Below are 19,898 nucleotides of genomic sequence, written 5' to 3' on the forward strand. Positions count from 1 at the left end.
TTTGATTGGACCATAGGGTATGCGGAGGGGAATGAAGGGGGAAAAATAAGTTGAGAACCAGGTTTCAATGTTAAACAGCATTTTTTCTTAATCCTAGTTATAAGAAAGAGATGCTGGAGTTATTGAGTGAAGAAGTATTATGGTCAGAGCTAGACTAAGGCTTAGGCAGTGAGGGAATGCCATGGTACCCCGTGCTGGGCTGGGAGTCAGGAAGACTCATCTTCCTGAGTTTAACTCTGACTTGATACTTATTGGCTGTGTGACCCTGAGCAAGTCACCTAACCCATTTGCCTCAGTTTCCTCATCTGTAAATGAGCTGGAGAAGGAAATGGCAAATTATTTCAGCCTCTGCCAAGAAAACCCAAATGGGGTCACAAAGAGTCGGACGCCACGGAAACAACTGAGCAACAGCAACAACAAGGCTTTAGGGAAATTATATAGAGGATCGACTGAGAAGGGGAATGATTTAAATCATAGAGACCAATTAGGAGGCTATTAATTTTAAATAAGAGGGCTTGAATTTGGGTGGCTGCCATATAAGTAGAGAGGAGGGGATGAATGTGAGAGACACTGCGGAATTGTACAAGATAAGACGTGGTGATTGATTAGATGCATATACATACACACGCATTGTATATATACACACACTATATATGCACACATATATACCCATATACAAACATTGTATACATACATAATACACTGTATATAATACTGTATATAATGTAATGTATATATAATACACATCATATATATAATATAATATTATGTACATTATATATACATAAACACACATTATATATATGTAAAACATACATTGTATATACACACACATATACATGAACACACATTACATGGATATAGATACACACACACACACATATGGTCGTTGGCTGTTGTCCTGCTCCCTAGGAGAGAGCCAAAGCGACATCATTACATTAGAGTGGAGTTACCGTGTGTCCGACTGTGGCTGATCAGAACGATACCTGCCATGGGTCAGACACAAATAGTCCCTGGGAACATTGGGAGTAGCTCCACTAATTTTGGGCCACTTCGGTTCCGCTTTGCTCCCTAGAGCACAGCACCTTCTCTGATGGGTCTTACCAGGCTGTCCTGTCCTGTGCCAGTGTCTCCCTTCCTATCGATTCTAAAGTTCTTAAGAGAGACCTTGAGTGTTTTTGTATCACCTTTCCTGACCACTTTGCGAGCGCTTGCCCTGCGTGAGATGCACAAAGTGTGGACCAATCTCTCCTGCTCGGGCTAATTTTGTCCTAACAATGAACACCCAGAAAACACGGGCCCTCCCGCAGCCACCACCGCGCTGTCTGTGTGCAAAACCCTGGGACAGTGAGTGGGGACGTTCTCTCACCTTGGGCAGGGCATTCCCCGGAGATGTTTGCATGGGTGATGAGACCGATACATGCAGTGCCAGAGCTAGCTCCAAAGCAAAGTGTGGGAGAGGAGAAGTGTTAGACTTTCTACCAGACTGAAGGTCTGCAGGGCCTTGTGCTGTCTTCATTGGTACACACACACACACACACACACACACACACACACACTCTCATTAGATAGATATACACACACCATATGTATACACACACACACATATACATTTATTCACACATTTTATACACACAGAGATCATATATACAACATGCATGTATGCACATACCATGTGCACACGTGTACATTAGATGCATACACAGTATATGTTCTGTGCACATAATATAATATACACATGTACATATATACACACCTATTATATATGCACACACATAAACATTATATATGTGTATATATAAATACACATGTCATATACCCATACGCATTATAGGAACACACTACATATACACACACATATTTACACATATATACACACATACTATATATGTATACAATATTTTATATACCTATATACACACATATGCACGCATACCCATACACACATGTATATGTATGTGTGGATATACAGACACACATTATACACACATACATAGATAATCTACACACATGCACATATATGCACAAACATGTCACACACATGAACATTATAGGTACACAGTCATAAGCTATGTGTGCAATATACATGTACACACATATATTCCCACAATATAATCACACATTGTAATCACATAAATGTATACATGCTATATACACACATACATTTATATATACACATTATATACACATTCAAACACTATATGTACATTATATCTACAATGTTATATACATGCATACACATTATACACAATACAATACATGTTATATACATATATATTCATACACCTATATATACACACATACATATTGTGTGTGTGTATACACACAGTTGTATATACACACATATGCATTTACAATACATGCATACATCATACATGCACACAATACACACATAATATATTATATCTATGTATACATATACACACATATAAACATATACATATGTGTGTGTATATATGTGTATCTATATACACACACAGATATATATACACACACACACCTTACACACATACATACACATTATATTGTGCATGCACAATTACATATGCACACATAAATATGCTCATTGTATACATATGTGTACACTCACATACCATTTATATTCACAATCACTCACACATATACACATTTTATATATATACATATACATTATGTCCACATGCATTTGTGTGTATACACACACATATACATTCATACAGACATACATTATATATACATGCATATTGTATATGTATATATACAGTCATATACATACACACATGCACATTATACACACACAAACACACATAATATACATACACACATTTTGTATATACATACATTATATTTATATACACATATATGCATACTCATATACATTATATGTACACTCACATACATACATATTCACATGTGCGTGTGTATACACACATAATACAGAATACAAACACACATATACACACATTTATATGTGTACATACACATTATATATACACACACATACATACAAATACATGCATATATGTATGCTATATACACAAACATATACACATTATATATACACACATACAAACACACACATTTTATATATAAATACACATTATATACATATATAAATACATACACATTATATATATATAATATACACACATAAATACATTCATACATGCACACATTATATATACATATACACACAAAGTATAAACATACACATTATATATGTATATATATAGACATCATATACATATACACACATGCCAATTATATACACATTATGTAATATATACACATGCACACATGATATAGCCACACACAATACACACATGGCTGCATATACATACCAACAAACATGTATCCACACATGTGTGCACAGACATATACCATGTGCTAGTTATATATATACACACATACACATATACATACATACATATATACATATATATACATATACACACATTATATATAGGCAATACACACATTATATTTACATATCCATTACATGTATGCACACATTATATACACACATATACATACTTTAAATGCCTAGGATCATAAAGGTAGAATTGGAAGGGACCATAGAGACCATTTAGTCCAGCCTCCCACCTCCTTTTAATAAAGGCAGATTGATGACTTGCTCACGATCACATTAGTAATATTAGTAAATTGGGTGAGGAAGAGACATCTTCATGGAGTTCATAATGACTCAAAGATTATATAGCCTTGTGACTGGAAGAATGAGTCAATGAAGAAAAAAAAAGATAGTTGCTACATTCAAGGAATTCACACAATCATTGGAGGGAACATCACAATTCAGTTGCGGAGTGGATGGGAAAGTGCACCAGTTGTCACAGTTCAGTGATGGTGCAGATGGCCAGGACCAGGAGTCTTAGAGTACGCCACTGGGTCAAAAGATTGCGTCCAGGTATCTAGTGGACAGAATCGTACGGTTGAAAGTAAAGCCCAGAAGACTTTATAATGAAGTGGCAAGGAAGCGGGTAAGACCTGATTGTCCTTTATCTCACTGGGAAGTTTATCCAAGTGGAATATGAGCAGCCACGTTCCTCTTCCCACCAGGATACTCTGGATGGATTCTGAGATACCTGGAGTCCTGGGGGGAAGGGCATAGTGAAGACAAGGAGGAGATGACCCTTGTTGGTCATGGTGGTGATGTTCTCGATGGTAATAGGGGAGTTTGAAAAAGGATTGAGTTTTGGCAGAATAATAATTCTAATGCAGAGAAGTCAAACTTGAGATGCTTATGGAATGTCCAATTTGAAATATCCAATAGATTATTTGAGAATGGTGTCCATCAGAAACAGCTACACCCAAAGAAGGAACACTGGGAAAGGAATGTGAACTATTTGTATTTTTGTTTTTCTTCCCGGGTTATTTTTACCTTCTGAATCCAATTCTCCCTGTGCAACGGGAGAACTGTTCGGTTCTGCAAATATGTATTGTATCTAGGATATACTGCAACATATTTAACATATATAGGACTGCTTGCCATCTTGGGGTGGGGGGGTGAAGGAAGGGAGGGGAAAAAACGAAACATAAGCGAGTGCAAGGGATAATGTTGTAAAAAAAATTATCCTGGCATGGATTCTGTCAATACAAAGTTATTATTAAATAAAATAAAATTTAAAATTAAAAAAAAAAAAGAGAGAGAGAATGGTGTCCATGAGAAAGACTGGAACTCGATATATAAAGACTTGGCAATAATCTGTAGGGACATGATAATTAAGTCTAGTTTCTTAAAGTTTTCAAAATGCTTTAATATCTTATATTTCATTTTAAATAATACTACCATTCTCTGATGGAGATATTTCAGGTATCATTATCTCTACTTTTTATACATGAGACTAGTAAGTGTTTATGGTAGTATTTAAGCCTATTGAGATCTCTCCTGACCTCAAGTCCACTATTTCACACTGTCTCTTACAATTTACATGTAAGACACTTCTGAATAATCTACTAGACTTTGGACTCTTTTATTTCTTAGTTCCTAACCATATTTTCAAACTATGTTTTTGCCACTTTCTCCTATAATCATGTTTACATTGAAGTCACCAAAAATCAATGTATTTGTTTGTTTAGTGGATCTTGTCAACTTCCTAACAGTATTTCTCTACTTCTTTATTATGTAATATTTGTAAAGCACTCAGCACAATGCCTAGGACATAGTAGGTGCTTAATAAATACTTATTCCCCTGCCCCTTTCCCCTGTGCCACAAATATTGATAATACCTTGTGATTCTCTTCTCAGTGATATGTTTGCTTTTACTTGTCAAGAGCCTTGCAAGGTATCCCATGAAATGAGATTTCTTGTTGCCTTTGGGCACACAGTGAAATCAACAGGATAATGACTTTATTTTCCTCTCAAGGGAAAACCTGCGAGCCATCTCTCCATTTAACTTCCATTTTTTTGTCTTCTAGTTTCATTTATTGCTAGCTACCTTAGGATTATTATGATTCAATTCCTTCAATATTATGTTAACTCATTGTCTGAATCTCACATTTAAAAGAGCAACAGATAAATTAATGGTTAATATCATTATCATAATCATCTACTACCTGATCTCCAAACTGTGATCTTCTGACCACTTTTCTATACCTCTAACACTGTCACTGTGGTTTGTTGACTCTGACTCCTCCTCTGACACTTAATTCTTGTATTCCAACCCTACCGCTAACCTTGACCCTAAACTCTAACCCTAATACTTCCTTAACACTCCAACTCTAACCCTAACCTTAGCCCTCACTCTAATTGCCTCCAAATCAGGCTCAATCTGAACTCTGAGTTTCTCAAGCCCTCTACAACTCTAAGCCTAAATCTAAATGGACTTGGTCTCCATATTGGTTGATGACTCTAACCTATGCCCAAACCTCTACATCCACCTCCCACTCTGCTTCCAACTATAATAGAAACCCCAAACCTAACCCTATCACTAGCCCTAATTTCTTCTGACTTTAATTATCTCACCTTGGATGCCCCTCTTACTCAATCTCTACATCCACCTCAGAGCCTTATCTTTCTAATCTAGCCCTAACACTCACCCTAAATTCTAACTCAAAATCCACCTTAATCCTCCTAACCAACCAAACCCTAGAACTAATCCTAAAATCTAACCCTAATCTAACCTGGTGGCCCAACATACTAGTTAGTTCTCAAAAAGCAGACTTAAAATGAGGGTAGGATCATATTTATAGAATAGCAGAGCTTATATTCTGCCATTCTAACTTTGGGGAATGCAGAATTCTCTCTACATCAGGATGAGATATCAGATTAGTACTTTTGTGAACAGTTTTGTGGCTTGGGTGAGAAATATTTGGAAGGAAGATTTGTCAGAATGTGGTGACTCACTAGTTGGATGGGTGGAGAGTGAAAAAGAAGGAGCGCCAAACTGGAGAATAGTTACTCTGAAAGGGATAGGAAATCCAGGAGAGGGTGTTGGCTTTGGGGGAAAAGTTGGTAGATGGAGATGGTCTTACACAGGGGAATTTGAGTAAGATATCCAAGGGAAAATGCCTCAAATGTAATTGGAGGTATAACCTCCTGGAGCAAGAAAGAGATGATCCAGATGTTGGCCTAGGTTTGATATTCATCATCATAGAAATAATAATTGAAGCCCTGCCCATCCACTCTTGCCCATCAAGGAAATGATTTGATCTTAAATATTTTGGGGGATGGGGAAAGAAATACCACAGTCTCTCTTGGTCATCCCTCCCAACATGTGCTTTTCACCATTATGAAATTCTTCCTGATGTCTAACTTTAATCCCTTTTGCTACTAGATGGTTTATTGGCTTTTGGGGGTGGGAGGTGTCAACTGGGAAATCTAAAGTGAGGAAGGGGGGCGGTAAGAGATGCCAAAACGGAGTGGGTAAACATCAGAAGAGAGAAAGAGCCATTTGCCTGAGCCATAGCCCTCTAGGCTTCTGTGAGAGACCCAGATCTCCTGGAGAGGATTATCACTCTGGGTAAAAGTGACTGCAGCTGCTGGGAATGTTATTGTTGCAAGAGGCTTATAGAATTGTAGACACCCAACCCTGACGTGTCCCAACACAAAAACAGGAGAATAATCAGAATTAACTCCCACTTCTTAAGCCTTTCTATTGTCCTGCTTCCTGCTAAATACCTTTCTGATTTCTCTGCCAAAACCCTCGAAGACCTAATCTAGATCCCTTTTTGTCTTGGTTACCCTAAGGTGTGTGGGGAAAGAGTAATCAGTGAAAAGATGAAGTGAAAGCGAAGGAAGCCAAGTATTTTTGTTCTGTGATTAGCCAACGAAAGGGGAAGATATAACAGGAAAAATTAAGGTGATGTAAAAGTTAAAGTTATTAAAAATTTTAAATTAGGAAGGCAGCTTCCCTATGCCCCCATCTCAATATTCTTATACCAATCCCTTCCACACCAGTGTTGTTTAATGTTACCATTTATCCATCCTTAGCATACACACTCAAATCTTTCTCCTTTCCCCTGGGCATAAAATATATGACCCTCTTTAGGAATCTGGAAAGGGGTAATGTTGACACCATCATTTGCATTGATTTCAAAAGATCTTTCTCCATTTGTTAACCACCCATCACTTTCCCTCCCATCAATTGCCACCTTTCCCAAGGACAGACAAAGGACAGTCTGACAGGATGCAGGGAGATCCCAGCCCCTGAAGGTGATAGCAGAGTCCAAAACAAAAAGAGCTGTCTGTCTCCCTGTCTCCCTCCAATGTCACATCCACATCCTGATGAGGGACTTTTCCGACTTCCAGGAAATGGATGGTTAGAGCTGTCAAGAGCTAAGAACCAAAAAGGGACAAAAAACAGCTGCTGAGAGGCGCGATGGTGGTGGGGGAAGATGGGGTGGGGGTGGGGGGCATCTGAATGGGGCAAGAGGGCCTGGAAACTAAATAGAGAAGCATGCACAGGCTTCAGAAATTCAAGACTGGACAGGGAAAATTTATAAGAAGTTTGTGACCCGAAGGTAGAGAAGAATGGGAGAAAGCAATGGAGTGGATCCCCATGAGTCCCTCATGATCATTCAGCATCTTTGCACACTTCTTACCAGTTATAAACTGAGGCTAAGCGCCTGTTGTTGTTATTTCCTTTGCTCAATGTTCCACTTTTCCATCAGGATAAGAACCTCTATGACAAATGGTCTGGTAGCTAATGACTTTAGAGAGCTGGAAGAGACCACCTTAGAGATCAGCTAATCCAACCTTATACTTTTAAAAATGTCAAAAGTATTTTTTTCCAATTACATATAAAGATAGTTTTCAACATTCATTTTTGTAAGAATGTGAATTCCATTTTTTTCCTTCTCTTCTTTATCTCCCCAAGACAGCAATCTAATATAGGTTATACATGTATAATCATTTCAAACATATTTCCATATTAGTCATGTTATGAAAGAAAAATCAGAACAAAAAGGGAAAACCATGAGAAAGAAAAAGAAAACAACAACAACAAAAAAGTGAAAATAATGTGTTTTGATATACATTCAGTCTCGGTAGTTCTCTCTCTGGAAGCAGGTGGCATTTTCCATCCCAACTCTATTGGAATTGTCTTGAATCACCTCATTGTTGAAAAGAACCAAGTCCTTCACAGCTGATTTTCACATAATTTTCTTATTAAAGTGTACAATGTTCTCTTGGTTCTACTCACTTCACTAAGCATCAATTCATGTAAGTCTTTCCTGGCTTTTCTGAAATCAGCCTGTTCATCATTTCTTATAATATTCTATTACATCCATACATACTATAACTTATTCAGCCATTTCCCAATTGATGGACAATCATTCACTTTTCAATTCCTTGACACAAAAAAAGAACTGCTACAAACCCAATTTTATACTTGTCTATCTTATACCTTTACAAATTGGGAAACTGAGCCTGTTGATTTGAAGATACAAGGAGATGAAATGACTTATACAAGATTATATAATCAATTAGCTAATCAACAAACAAGCATTGATTACATATCTATTAGGTTTGGGGCCCTGCTGGGTGCCAGGGATCCAAAGATCAAAAAAGAAAACAACTCTTGATCTCAAGGAACTTATATTCTACTGGAGAAAACAAAATATGCGTAAATAAGTATATACAAATATATATGCAACTGTTCATTTTGCAGTCATATCTGATTCTTTGTGACTCCACTTGGGGTTTTCTTGGCAGAGATACTGAAGTGGTTCACCATTTCCTTGTCTAGTTCATTTTACAGATGAGGCAGACAGAAATTATTGTGTCTGAGGTCAGATTTGAACTCAGGACAATTAGTCTTTCTGACTCCAGGTTTGGTACTCTATCCATTGTGCTATTTAAGTGCCCCTGTACATAATTAGTATAAGGTATGTTTAAAGAGGCAATAATACCATCATTTGGAGGCTGAGAGAGATGAAGAATGTTGAAGATGTTTTTTGAGCAGAGTGCTGAGGAAATCAAAGGATTCCAAGATGTGGAATTGAGACGGGAGCCCATGAAGGGATCACCAATGCAAAGATGGCAAATAGGATATGGGAGATGGCTTTTCATGGCAGGGAGGTGGTTGACTGGCAGAACTCTGAATCCAAGCTGTTGGCTTGGATCCTTATACAGTGTTCATGCTGCTGTCTTGCTGCTGCCTTTCCAGGAGGAGTTAACGTGGCATTCCATCGCTGAGCAAGTTTGGGACAGAACAGTTATTCTCTCCCCCCCCCCACTCCCACTACAACATAGCCTATATTTATGAGTGCTTATAGGGACATAACCCTACCCATATAATAACCTAATAACACATAGCTATGGGAGTGTCCATGTAGGCACGAGTGCTCCCAGAGGCATTTGTTGTATACTTACAAGGTCACACACGTGTAAACAGGAACAAGACAGGTTTGTGCTGATGAACAACCATAAAACCCCAGGAGCTCTGCTCCTTCCCCAGCTCCCTGTCCCAACTCTAGCCCACATTAGTGCTGGGTTGCTGTGTCGGTCCCCTCCCTGCGGACGGCTTGCCCTTCCCTTGCCACCTGATTTCTGAGTTTTAGTTCCCTTTAGCCCCAGCTCCAGCCTTGGCCCCTCTCTTGCCCAGACGGATTTTTGGTGGCAGCAGTTTTTGATGATGTCAGCTGCTATTTTGAGTCGGACAGAGTGGGAGGCGATAGGAAAATGTCCCCACATGGTTTGGAGAGAACCCAGCTAAGATCGGAGGATGGAACCAAGGATGTCGGACCATGACCATGACACAGGGAAGACTGGAGGGCAGTAGAACTCTGGCTGGGCTTCCATTTACCCAGGTCAAGCTAGCTGCAAAAGAAAAGGATGAAGAAAAGAGCAAAAACATGGGGAGCCACTAAGGAAATACACAGGCAGAGAGAGAGAGACTAAATGCTTTGAAAGGGAAGGGGAATAAGCATTTAGTAAATGCCCACTATATGCCAGGTTCTGTGCTAAGTATTTTTTTAAATGATCATTTTAATTAAATTAATTTTCATAATAATTCTGAGAGAGGTACTATTTATGATCCTCATTTTACAGATTAAGAAACTGAGGCAAACAGACACTAAGTAACTACTTGCTCAGAGATATACAGTTAAGGTCTGAGGTCATTTGAACTCAGGTTTTCCTGTTGTACCACCTAATAGATACTAAGTAGATACCTTGTAAAACTTAATTTATGAAGGAAGACTTAGAAGGCAGGTGGGGAGCAGGGAACTGTGTTCTATCCCTGATTGCCCTCAGCAGCAAAGCACATGAATATCTCTTGGAGATACAGTATGGCATAATTTCTAGAAATGGGTTCAAGTTCTGTCTTGGCTGCTAACTAATTAGAGGCCATAGGCAAGTCACTTTAAAAATCTCTGAAGTTCAGTTTCCTCATCTGTAAAATGGGGTCAATAAAGCTTACCTTACAGGGTTCCTGCAAGGAAAGCTCCTATTTTTCCAAATACAGAAATAGGCAAAATAAGTTGCCTCATTTGTGACTTTGCAGCTGAGTCTCCTTGCCCAAGGGCAGAAAGTGGCAGGAGGCTGTGAGAAGAGCACTGGAAAATGTGAATGAGGCTAACAAAAACTGTGTCAGACTGATGACCTCTGTGATCTTCAAAGCTGGGGAAGACATGGAGGCTCAAGAATCATGCATTCCTTCCATCCCACTAATATGAATCATAGCATATTCCCTCTAAAATGACTTGCCCAGGGTCATGTGTAGGTTGTAAGTTATGGAATATCTGATTCCAAAGCTAGTAGTATTTCCACCTATCACGAAACTAGGCAAAGAAAAGAAGGCTCAGATAATCAGTGAGCTGAAAGGCCACTTATTTATTCATTTTACAGACAGGGAAACTGAGTCCTAGAGAGCTTGTGTCACATAGAACAAAGGTCACATATGGTTGTCAGAGCTGGGGTTTGTCAAATCCATACTTCCTCTCAAAGAAAGAACAGGGAGGATAAAGATACTTATGGTCTCTGGGACACTAGTATAATAACAAAAGATTAGGTCGTGGAAGCCATGGGTTCACATGCCATTTTTGCTACTTATTCTCTGTGTGACTCTGAGTTACTTTCCGGGGTTCAGTTCCCTAGTCTTTAAAATAAAAGGATTGGATTAGATTAGTTTAAAGGTTCCCTTTGGCTCCAAATTCTATGCTGTTAGGTCTCCTGTCCCTATTCTGGGTTTACCAGGAACACTGGGATAGAAGTCTCAAGAACTTGGATTGAATGCAGGCTTAACCACTAAGTGGCTATATGACATTCAGTGAGACATTCTGGCTTTCTGTCTCTACTATAAAAAATGAGATAAATGATCTCTAAGTTTCCTCCCAGTCTAACATTCTCTGAGTCTGTCTAAATTAGCTGAAAATGCCAGGACATAAAACAGAAACAGCCAGACCTCACTAGCAAGCTTTGGACCGAGCTGAAAACAGACTATAGGTCCTTATGTCAGAGGTGGACCTAGGATAAAGGTGAGAGAAGGTGATCCCCTTGGTGAGGGGAATTCAGGAGAGGTGCTAAGTGCCTCAAGAGGTCTGAGGCCAGGGGAAAACCAGGCAAGGCCCTCTGCCCTCATTCCTTCCTGCTCCCAGTTCCCACAGGGGTCTCTGCCATCTGCCTAAGCCGGAAAGGAGAGGTTTCAGCTCTGAGGCAAAAGCTCAGGGAGAGACTGGAGCCAGCCCTGAGGATTTAGCCTTCTGCCACTGGGCTCTTGGGCATAGGACAGCTTGTTGGAGAAATCACATGGCTCCATGGAATGAGGATCCACTGAAAAGGCTGGAGGTGGGGGAGCTATGTTGCCCCCGAGCCATCCTTCAGAACAGACATTCTGCTATCTGTCACTGTTTGCTGAATTGGGAAAATTCACCTATTCCCAGGTGGTTAGGGAAATCTCCACTGGACTTGGAATCAGGAGATCTGAGTTGAAATTCTGATTCTTGTCATCACTGTGAACAAATTACTCCCTTTACCTCAGTTTTCCATTTGCAAAAGAGAGATAAATATGCTTATAACTCCTACCACATATATTGTTGTGGTAAACTGCATGGTAAACATTAAAGTATTAAATAAATGTAAATTATATTATTACTTATTATTATTATTTCCAAATGGAACAGGCTGCAATAGTAAGAAAGTGCTCCAGTTGAAAACAGAATGGAAGAGTTGATTTCATGTTTTTGCACATCTTTCCAAATCCTATTGGGGTCCTCAGTCTCAGAATACCCATTCATAGTCCAGAACCAATCATTCCTGTCTCCCCTTCTCCCTCCTTACTAGCCACCCTGGGAACTAACTATTAAAAACCTCCAGATAGTGCTAAGCCAAGAGGGCCAAGGTGGGCATAAAGGAGGAACTAGAGAAGGTATCTGTGAGTATTTCTGAGGAAGTGGACAGCCAAGGCACATAATTCTATGGTCTAGAAACATTCTTTGTGTTTGAACTTTTACCATCAATTATGGGATTGACAGGAATTTGCTCAGATTACTGACAGCTGTAATATCATATTACACACACATACACATTTCTTACCTATCATATAAGTTATGTAGTTTCTTTCTCAGTTTCTTCAACTGCAAAATGGGGATCATAATAGCACTTATCTTCTAAGGTTGTGGTGAAGATCACATGCTATGGGATTTGTAAAGCACTTAGCAATGATGATTGGCATATACTACTGGCTTCCTGAATATTTTTTCTCTATTCCCCCCCCCCAACCTTGGGATCAAAGTGCTACATTGGAGTCCAAGGACCTGAACTCAGACACTGAGTCTGCCACTTATGAATGACCTGTATGACCCTGAATATAATTTACCTTCTTTGGATCTATGTTTTCTTATCTGGAAAATGAAGGGTTAGATAACGTCCAATCAATTCCATTCTAGTTGAGTAATTGTGTGATCTTCTCCTATCAGATCTCACTCAGCTTATCCAAAATGTAACTCATCATTTCCTTCTCTAAATTCATCCCCACTCCAAACTTAACTTTGTTTGCCTTGAGAGTACTACCCAAGTGGCTAAATTCAGAACCATCCTTGATTCTTCTTTCTCCTTTACCATTTTCTGCTCTGTTCTCCTCCTATCTATCTGACTGCTCCTTTTTATTTGTTTTTGCTGGACCTTCATCCAAGTCACAATTGCTAAGGGAGGAAGTGAATCATGGAACTCTATTCTATACCCTTTTCTCTTCTCCCTCAACCTATTTCATTTGGTGAAGAGGGAAGAGCCAAGATGGAAGAGTAAAGTAGGAACTCACCTGAACTCCCAAATTAATCTCCAAACAACTATAAAATAATGTTTCAAAGTATGGTTCAAGTGTTGTTCACTCCCTCAAATTTCCCTCTACTGAAACAGGTCTGTCATGCCTCTTCTTGTGGTACAACCTCTCTCTTCCCAACGAAGAGATGGGGTGAAACAATTTTCCAGCCCAGGACAACTTTGAAGGTCAGCAGGAAAGGTCTGTCTCACTGAGGTAAAAGGGGAGTGTGGGCCACTAGAGGTGGTGCCCAGGCAAACCAGTAGCAGGCTACATTTCAGCAAGCAATCCCCTGGACAGGCCAGTAGCAAGACCCCATGCTAGAAACTTGAGACAGTCTTCCCTCACTCCAGGAGCAAAATCCAACTTATAAACTATACTGGGAAAATGAACAAACAACAGTAACAACAAAGAGAACTTGGCTATAGAAAGTTATTATGGAGACAGGAAAGATAAAAACACAAACTCAGAATACAACAATAACGTCAAAATGACCACATACAAAGTCTTAAAAAAAGTGAATTGGTCTCAGACCTCAAAAGAACTACTGGAAGAACACTAAAAAAGGATTTTAAAGATTAAATAAGAAAGGTAGGAGAAAGATTGGGAAAAGAAATGAGGTGATGAAAGAGAATCATTAAAAAAAGAATCAACAGCTTGGTAAAAGAAGCATAAAAATGGGAAAAATGTATAAAAATTCACTGAAAAAAACTCCTTAAAATGCATAAACTGACCAAATGGAAAGTGGGGTAGAAAAATTCACTGAAGAAAATAATTCTTTAAAAATTGAATTTGAGTAAGTGGAAGATAATGATTCCATGAGACATCAAGAAACAATAAAACAAAATATAAAAAATTAAAATATCTCATTGGAAAAATACCTGACTTGGAAAATAAATCAAGGAGAGATAATTGAGAATTATTGGACTACCTGAAATCCATGTTCAAAAAAAGATCCTGGACATCATATTTCAAGAAATTATCAAGGAAAACTTCTAACTCCTACAACTAGAGGGAAAATAGAATCCAAAAGAATCAACCAATCAACTTCTTTTCAAGGTATTGTTTTCTTCATTGGATTTTTTCCTTTGCATTTGGCCAGTTGTATTTTTTTAAAGCAATTCTTTTCTTCAGTCAATTTTTTCCTTTCTTTTCCAAGCTATTGACTGTCTTTTGCATGTCTCTCATTTCTTTTCTCACTTTTCTTCTATCTCTCTTATTTGTCTTTTAAAATCTTGTATAAGCATTTCCAAGAAGTCTGTTTGGGCTTGACACCAATTCACAAGACTCTTTGAGATTTCCTCTGTGACATTTTGTCCTCATGTGAGTTGGTGTTTTGGTCTTTCCTGTTAGCATATGGTTAAGGTTCTTGCTCATTTTCTTTCTTTCTCTTTCTCTTTTTTCCCCTCTTTTGTGCCCTTTATGATCAAGCTCCTTGGGAAAAGGGGTGCTGTGCCAAGTTTTCCATGCAGCTCTGAGCCTTTGAGCACAGGTTCCTTTGTGTTTGGTGTCTTGCTCACAGCAGAGGGTAGCCTATCTGCTTTCTGTAGGTGCCTAGCTGACAGTTGCCTTCTGAGCTGTAACTGTAGGCTTGCCCTACTGGTCTGCTCCACTACTTCACCAGGACAGAGGGTCTCAATTATCAATCTTCTGTGATTAAGACCTTTTCACTGGCTTTCCCAGACATCATCTGAGCTGGGTTGAGCACCCATTTGAAACCCAGTGAGACTGACCTTTCTTGAAGTTCTTCCAATATATTTTGAGCTGATGAGTGGTTTCATTCTTTCAGTCTCTGTTTAGAGGCTTGGTTTCATGTGGTTTTTGAGGGGAAATGGGAGAGTTCAAGCAGCTTCCTGGCTTTACTCCATCACCTTGGCTTTGCCCCCGGAACTCCCTCACCAATCATCTCCTAAATGAAAACTCTTAGAAATATTAAAATTAAGTTCTAGAGCTTCCAATCAAAGATGGAAATTTTGCAAGCTGTCAGAAAGAAACAATTCAAATATCATGCAGCCACAGTCAAGATTACATAAGATTAGCAGCTCCTACATCAAAAGATCAGAGAGCTTGGAAGATGATAGTTCAGAAAGCAAAGGAATTAGGATTACAACCAAGAATCACTTACCCAGCAAAACTGAGCACAATCCTTGAGGAGAAAAAGTGGATATTTAATGAAATTGAAGACTTTTAAGCATTTCTGATGAAAAGATCAGAGCTGAATAGAAAATTTGACTTTCAAATTTGGCTCAAGAGAAGCATTAAAAAAATAGAGAAGAAAGAACACATAAGAGATTCAATAATATTAATCTGCTAACATTTCTAAACAGAAAGATAACACTTGCAAGACCTAAGAACATTATCACTATTAGGGCAGTTAGAAGTATATCTAGACAGAGAGTATAGGTATAAGTTGATTTTGATGGGATGATATATAAAAAAATAAAATTAAGGGGTAAGAAAGAAAAACACACTGGGAGAAGAGGGAAGAGAGAGGTCGTATCACAAGAAGAGGCATGACAGACCTGTTTCAGTAGAGGGAAGTTTGAGGGAGCGAACAACACTTGAACCTAATTGGCTCAAAGAAGGAATAACATAAACATTCAATCGCATATAGAAATTTATAGAAAAGTGGGAGAGGAGGGGAATAAGAGAAATAGGGGGTTGTTTGAAAGAAAGGTGGATGGATTGTGTAAGGTTGTGGTTAGGAGCAAAACACTTTTGAAGAGAGGAGAAACAGACACAGAAAGAGAGGGGGTGGTAGGAGGGAACAATAAGATGGAAGAAAGTACAGTAATTATAACTGTGAGTGTGAATGGCATAAACTCATTAATAAAACAGAAATGGATAGCAGAGTGAATTAAAAAACAGAATCCTACAATATATTGTTTACAAGAAATATATTTGATGCTGAGAGAAATACACAGGATATAGAGAAGGAGCTGGAACAGAATCTATTGTGCTTCAACTGAAGTAAAGAAAGCAGGGGTAATAATCATGATCTCAGATAAAACAAAAGCAAAAATCGATCTAACTAAAAGAGAAAAAACGTTTTGCTAAAAGATACCATAGACCACAAAATAATATCAATATTAAATATGTATGTGCCAAATGATATAGCATCCAAAATGTTAAAGAAGAAGTTAAATGATTTCAAGAGGAAATAGTAAAACTATACTAGTGGAGATCTCAACTTTCCCCTCTTAGAACTAGATAAATTTAACAAAAAAAGTAAACAAGAATGAATTTAAAGAGGTAAATGTATTTTTAGAAATATTAGAATTGATAGATCTTTGAAGAAAACTATATGGCAGGGGTCCTCAAACTATGGCCCGCGGGCCAGATGCAGCAGCTAAGGATGTTTATCCCCCTCACCCAGGGCTATGAAGTTTCTTTATTTAAAGGCCCACAAAACAAAGTTTTTGTTTTTACCATAGTCCAGCACTCCAACAGTCTGAGGGACAGTGAACTGGCCCCCTATTTAAAAAGTTTGAGGACCCCTGCTATATGGGAATAGAAAGGAATCTACCTTTCTCAGTGTTATATAGTACCTAAATAAAAAGCAACCATTTATTAGGGCACAAAAACTTCATAGTTAGTTATAAAAAAGCAGAAATGTTCAATGTTCAGATCATAATGCAAAAAAATTATATTCCATAAACAGCCATAGAAAGTTAGATTAAAAATTAATTAGCAACCAAATAATCTAATCTTAAAGAATGATTGGGTCAAAGAACAAATCATCAAAACTATCAATAATTTCATTAAAGAAAATGACAACAGAGAAATAACATCCCAAAATTTATGGGATGCAGTCAAAACAGTACTGAGGGGAAAATTTATATCTCGAAACATCTACATTAAGAATCTAGAGAAAACAAATCAATGAATTAGGCATGCAATTAAAAAAAACTAGAAAAAGAACAAATTAAAAAGCCCCAATTAAATACAAAATTGGAAAGCCTGAAAAATCAAAGGACACATTAATAAAATTGAAAATAAGAAAATCATTAAATCAATAAATAAAAGTAGAGGCTGGTTTTATGAAAACAACAATAAAATAGGTAAACCATTGATTAATTTGATTTTAAAAAAAGAAAGAAGAAAGCCAAATTAACAATATCAAAAATGAAATGGGTGAATTCACCACCAATGAAAAGGAAATTAAAGCAATTATTAGAAGTGATTTTGCCCAATTACATGCCAATAAATCACAATCTATGTGAAATGGATGTTTATAAATATATAAAACACTGAAATTAATAGAAGAGAAAATAGAGTAAACAACCCCTTCTTAGAAAAAAGAAAGTGAACAAGCCATCAATGAACTCACTAAGAACCCTCCCACCCCCCCACCCCCAAGCCAGATGGATTCAGAAGTGAATTCTACCAAAAAGTTAAAGAACAATAAATTCTAATACTACATAAACTATTTGGAAAAACAGTCTAAGAAAGAGTCCTACCAAATTCCTTTTATAACAAAAAGAGATTGGACTGATATTCTAAACCAGAAAAAGCAAAAACAGGGAAAAAAAAACAATAGACTAATTTCCCTAATGAATTTTGATGCAAAAATTTTAAATAAAGTATTATTTCATTTGGTGATTTTATCATCTTCCATGGGTTCAATTATCATCTCTATCCAATAGACTCTCAAATCTACTTATTCATCCTTAACCTCTCTGCTGACCTCTAGTCTCCCATATCCATTTTCCTAATAGACATCTCAAACTAAATGTTCTGTAGCATGTGTGGGATAGGGAGAGTTTAAAGTGTAAGAGGCTGAAAAGGTGTGTGTCTATGGTGGGGTGTTAGGTTATGAAGGGTGTCAAACAGAAGATTTTGTATATGATCTTGGGGGTGATAGAAGACATTGGAGTTTATTGAGTGAAGGGATGACATGCTTTTGGAAAATCACTTTGGTGGATGAGTAGAGGGTAGACTTCAATGGCTTGTAGCTAGCAGACCAATCAGCAGGCTGTTACAATAGTCTAGGTATGAGAAAATAAGGGTCTGAACTAACATGGTAGCAAAGACAGAGGAGAGAAGAGAGCATATACCATATATGAGAGGTGTTGAAAAGATAGACATCTATAGAAATTCAACATACCTTGACAATAGATTAGATAGATGGTGAGAGAGAGAAAGGAGTTGGGGGTGACACTGAAGTTCTGTTTGACAGCTCAGAGAATAGTGTTGCCATGGTTGGTAATAAGAAAGTTTGGAAGAACAGAGGGTTTGTGGGAAAAGATTGGGACTTCAGTTTGGGACAAGCTGAGTTTAAGAGGTCTACAGAACATTCAGCTTGAGATGTGCTTCTTTGACTATTTGTTATTTGCATGAAGTCTCCTCCATTAGTAGTCTCCTTCAGGGAAGGGACTATCTTTTGCCTTTATTTGTATCCTCAGGACTTAGTACCTTGCCTTGCATATAGTAGACACTTATTAAAACAATTTATTGATTGCTAAATCTTGCCAATGTTACTTCCATGATATTTCTTCTACTTATCATCTTTCTATACAAAATTTTCTCTGCCTGGCTTAAGTTCTCATCACTTCTCACCTGGGCTATTTCAAAAATCTGTTATTTGGTTTCTTTGTAGACACTTATTAAAACAATTTATTGATTGATTTCTAAATCTTGCCAATGTTACTTCCATGATATTTCTTCTACTTATCATCTTTCTATACAAAATTTTCTCTGCCTGGCTTAAATTCTCATCACTTCTCACCTGGGCTATTTCAAAAATCTGTTATTTGGTTTCTTTGCTTTCAGTTTTTCTCCTCTCTAAACCATTCTCCATATGGCTGCCAAAATAGCCCTGCCATGTCACTTCTTAATTCCAAAAACCCTTTAGCAGTTTGCCCCCTCAAAAACCTTTAGACTGGCACCTAAGCCCCTCCATATCTGACTTTGGACTGCCTTCCCAGACATATTTCATGCTATTTCACTTTGGGCTCCCTAAACACTCTAGCCAAATTAGATCACTGAGTTATTTCCCAAGCTCCCATCTCTTGCCTCTGTGTATTAACATCACTTTCCTTCAAGCCTGAAATACACTCCCTCATTATCTCCGCTATTCAGAATCTTTGTCTTCCTTCAAGCCAGAGCTCAGGTGGTACCTCCTCAAACCTTTCATGTTATTCTCAAGTTTTAGTTGTTTTTCCCTCCATGATAGGATCAAAGAATCAATGACTTTAGAGGAGA

Source organism: Antechinus flavipes, chromosome 4, assembly GCF_016432865.1.
Source record: "Antechinus flavipes isolate AdamAnt ecotype Samford, QLD, Australia chromosome 4, AdamAnt_v2, whole genome shotgun sequence".
Taxonomy (NCBI): domain Eukaryota; kingdom Metazoa; phylum Chordata; class Mammalia; order Dasyuromorphia; family Dasyuridae; genus Antechinus; species Antechinus flavipes.